The sequence below is a fragment of the Octopus bimaculoides genome, chromosome 4 (assembly GCF_001194135.2).
Source record: "Octopus bimaculoides isolate UCB-OBI-ISO-001 chromosome 4, ASM119413v2, whole genome shotgun sequence".
NCBI classification, from domain to species: Eukaryota; Metazoa; Mollusca; class Cephalopoda; order Octopoda; family Octopodidae; genus Octopus; species Octopus bimaculoides.
In genome coordinates this window covers 96,156,901-96,161,806 of record NC_068984.1, presented here as the reverse complement: position 1 = coordinate 96,161,806, position 4,906 = coordinate 96,156,901, and the positions used below count along the sequence as shown (strand labels likewise).

Genomic DNA, 4,906 nt, shown 5'->3' with positions numbered 1-4,906 from the left:
CTTAATAACAACAACAACAACAGCAACAACAATAATAATAATAATAATAATAATAATAATAATAATAATAATAATGATGATGATGATGATGATGATGATGATGATGATAATAGTACATCTCCAGCGTTAGAAGCTGTGCAAAGGCAATAATATCTGTCGAATTGACAAATATCCGTCGAATGTAAATAATGTGCATAATTTCTCATCTCTTAAATATAGAACTGTATTCGTGCATTTGTACCCCAGTGTCACTTTGATGGCATGCGCTGCTCTCTCACTCAATAATAATAATAATATAATAATAGTGCCAGAAACATAATTTCGACAAAAAGCTCGCGCGCAGTCGCAGTAGTTTGGTATTGCACTGGAATCCTGAAGTGGACAGAGGAGGAGCTACTGGAGATGGACAAGGAGTCAAGAACTCTGCTAAGGATACATAGATCCTATCATCCATTTGCAGAAACTGATCGCCTATACATGAAGAGAGCAAATGAGGGAAGAGGACTGATAAGTGTGGAAGATTGCGTGCGTATCGAACTCGAGAACTTAATGAGCATGAAGAAGAATTACGCAAGAAGTTGCTGGAAAAAATTCGTGGGATGGGTAATGAAAGGACCCCTAAACAAGAGACCGAGAGCACTATACTGGCAGCGCAAGACCAAGCTTTGGCTAGGAACTGGAGAGTCAATCTTAGGAATGAGCAAGTGTCTCCGTTGTGCCGCATCTGCAATAGAGTGGATGAAACTATTGCCCGTATCACGAATATCCTAGACATGCCCCAAGCCACTACAAGTTGTGGCGACACGACCAGGTAGCGAATGTGCTACATTGGAAACTCCGAAAAGTGGGGGCTAGAAAGAGACAAGACGTGGTATGAGCACAAACCGCTGAGAGTGACGAAGTCGCAGACTAGCAAAATCCTCAGGGATTTCCCAATCCAAACAGATCAGATGCTAGAGCATAACAGACCGGACCTAGTAGTGCATCACATATGCTATACAGTTGATGTTGCATGCCCCTTTGACCCACGAATAGTCAAGAAGGAAGGCGAAAATATAGATAGATACAACCCTCATAAGTACGAAATAGCCCGGCTATGGAAAATGAAGAAGGTGAAGATAGTGCCAATTTTTACTGGGTCCTTGAGAACAGTATCAAAATGCATCAAGAGGAATATAGAAAAAAATGGAATAGAATGTCCAGTAGAACTGTTACAAAAGATTTGCCTCCTTGGCACGGCTAGAATAATCAGAGAAGTATTAGACAGCTGAAAAGAATGAATAGCATGGTACCGTCAGCTGCAGGTGGTAAGCCCGCTACGCATGCAAGACTCCAGGTACTCCAACAAAATCTATGATAAAGAGAAAGTAATAATAAAATACTCTGATGCAGTACCAGGCAGAGGCCCTCATGGCTTCTCATCTTAACTGATTCGAAGCATTATCATGTACATTGTTTTGCCTTGGTATAAAATATACAACAAATATTCTGCTCAATACCACAGATTTGTTTGTCAGTTGTTTGACCTTCACCAGTTAAGCATGTCCCTTAGTGGCTAACGATATGTGCTAACGATATGTGCATCTCTGATCACGAGCAGTAGTGGGGAAGCATCATTAGTCATGCGTTGGGAGGAATTCTTTGAGGTTTTAATAATTCACCCCTGGAGACATGGGCATTTTGTTCATCATCTTTAAAACAGAGACCTTTTGAGCAGGATGGGCTACTCGACCTGAAGAAAATTCTTACTGGGCCCCATCTGCAAGGTCATGCGCTGTTTATCTTGATATCGGATCACCATGTTGCGTACATATGGTTGTGATGCATGCACCTGGTGTACACTTATCAGACAGGTAGTCATAATGGCTATCTTGGGCTTCATATATTTGTATCCCAGTGTTACTTTGATGGCATGCGCTGCCCTCTCACTCAATAATAATAACAACAACAACAACAACAACAACAATAATAATAATAATAATAATAATAATAATAATAAAAATAATAATAATATCTGTTTCCATATGCTGGCCAGCAATTTTAGGTAGAAAAGATTTGTCGATAAGACCGACCCTTGTACTTGATTAATACTTTATTTTAAGGACTCCAGAGTGATGAAAGGCAATGCTGGATCTGGAAAAATTTGAACACATAACATAATGAGTCGGAAAAAAATGCCGCTCAGAATATGGTCTAACGATTCTACCAGCTTAGAATAATGATAATTACAATGATGATGATGATGATGATGATAACAATAACAAGAAACACATTTGTGTATGTGTGTGCACATATGTGTTTCTAAGTGAAGAAAGCGGAAGCCAAAATTCATAATGAAAAAAACCTTTATTGACTTTTCTGTCTGGGATAAAATAATTTCATTGATTTCATTGCATTATGCATGAGTTGCTATATATATGAATGTATGTATGTATGTATGTATGTATGTATGTATGTATGTATGTATGCATGCATATCTGCATATATTTTTATATGCATATATATATGTATATATACTGTTTTGTCTGGGGAGAGTCATTTTCTTTTTGTGCCTTATAATTTAACACACTCACCGGTAAAATTTCCATTTATTTCTTATTTTCCTCAAATTTTCGTTGCGTCTTACAACCCTTTCAATAGTCTTGACTCTTGAAAAGGTTGCAAGACGCAGCGAAAATTTTAGGAAAACAAAAATAAAGAATAAGTGGAAATTTTATCGGTGAGTGTTAAATTATAAGGCACAAAAAGAAAATGACTTTCCCCAGACACACATAAAGAATCTTGCAAACCAAATCCCAAAACGAAATATATATATATATATATATATATACACTTACATATGCATGTATAATGATGTTTGCATTATAATCTATCAATTTATATATGTTTGTGTATGTATGTATATGTGTAATATGTGTGTCATGACAATGAAGTAGGTGTGATCGTGGCCCAGTTTATGTAACGTGTAGATTTATTTGTCACTCATACACTCAATTTGACATCTAACAGCAGCAGGGCTTTCTTTTACGTCTGATGTACACGTTATCACGGAGGACGTAGAGGCTTTGACTGAAAATATAGAAAGAAATATAAAACGTGTGTTTTATATTTAAGAAAAATAAGTCAAAGTAGAAAATGCTAAAATAATTTTATCATAAAAAACATTTTAGTACCGGTTTCAGTCATTGAGACTTTTTCAACTCTAAGTATGGAAAACAATTAAATTTTGGAAAATTAAATGAAAAGTTATTTGAAAGAATATCTGCATAGTATTGAAATACAAGGGTCATTTTCCTTGTTCCTGCCTATTTCTATCTCTCTTTTTTACTCCTGTGGGTTCGAGGTCGTTGTGAATTCTTGGCAGAGAAGAAGAAGAAGAAGAAGAAGAAGAAGAAGAAGAAGAAGAAGAAGAAGAAAAAGAAGAAGAAGAAGAAGAAGAAGAAGAAGAAAAATATTAAATGGTCAAGTACTTTAAAAGTGACTTGTGGATGGTAGTAGTGATTGAATTCTTGAGGTATCTCTTTTGAATGTATCGTTTTTAATATTTGCGTGGGTGTTATTCTAAGCAGCAGTAGTAGTAAAGTAAGGAAAGAGGTGGCGGAGAGGAAGAATAAGGAGAAGGAGAAGAAAAGAAAGAATAATAAAAGAATGCGGGAGTGGTATGATAGTAATAGGATGTTAAATGGTCAAGTGACATAAAAGTGGCTCGTTGTGGATTATAGTAGTGATTGGGACTGTTTTTAATTAATTCTTCGGTATCTCTTTTGAATGTATCATTCTTAATATTTGCGTGTGTGTTATTTTAAGGTCGTGGTGGATATGTCATTTGTTGTAGATGCGTTCAAAAGGGGTTTGTATTTTGTGATAAAGAACGATTCTTTACTAATTCGTTGGCTACAGGTTGTATCGTCCCTAAACTGATAGAGGGGGAAAATTCTGAAGCTTGGATTTTTGTTATTGGCGCAAATGTCGATGTGTTGGCTGAATGCTATTTTTCTGTTTTTCGGAATTTTGATCTGGGATCTGTGCAGAGCCATCCTTTGACGTAGACTGTTTTTGTTTGGCCTATGTATTGCTCTTGACACTCAAAGCAGGTTAGTGCGTATATCAGGTTCTCCGAAGCACATGTGAAGCTGCTTTTCACTGTGAAACGTTATCCCTGTTTAAAGGAGAACTCTGATCCCTCAATATAATTGACGCATATCCCACAGCTGGGTCTTCCATATTTTTTTACTGACGGCTTCAGTGTCATTGTTGAGCGTATTCGGGCTTGTGTTAGGAGACTTATCATAGATCTGGGCTGTCTTTTGCTTTTTATGATGGTGTGTGTTTGGTCCATTTTTAGCAGGAGAATGTTTTGAAGGATGGTGTCGAAGGCTTCTTTGTTAAGAGGATTGTGTGTGGAGATGTATAGTAGGGCTTTTGGCTGTAAATCCTTCTTTAATTTGGGAGGTCTGAGTTCGTGGATGTTGAGTTGTAGGGCACGTTGGAAGCATATGTCAATTAGTAAAGGTGGGTAGTTCTTGGTGATGAGTGTATCCTTTAGTTCATGTCGTCGTGTATCCATGGTGCTTGCATTAGTACAAATCTTTTTTGCTAGGTTGAAGGGGATATTCATCCTGGTGTGTCTGGCATGAGTTGATCGGTAGATATTGCTTGGAGTTTGTGGGTTTATAGTATATATCTGTTTCTATTACTTGTTAGATTTCTTAATGAGGAAGTTCTTTTATTATTTTATTCGTTTCAGTCATTTCACTCCGGCTATGCTGGAGCACCACTAAATCCACTCACAAGGCTTTCATCGGCCTGAAGCTATAGTAGAAGACACTTGCTCAAGGTGCCATGCAGTGGGACTGAACCCGGAGCCATGTGGTTGGTAAGCAAGCTACTTACCACTCAACCACTC

General features: G+C 37.4%; 1 long non-coding RNA gene across 1 annotated transcript in view; it reads right to left on the bottom strand.

Annotated features, from left to right (window-relative positions):
* Positions 1-2,366: 2,366 nt before the first annotated feature.
* Positions 2,367-4,906, bottom strand: part of LOC106871659 (uncharacterized) — a 37,684-nt gene continuing 35,144 nt past the window's right edge. Inside the window, exon 3 of the long non-coding RNA XR_001409686.2 lies at positions 2,367-3,069. This is a non-coding gene — a long non-coding RNA (uncharacterized LOC106871659). The remainder of the gene's footprint in view (positions 3,070-4,906) is intronic.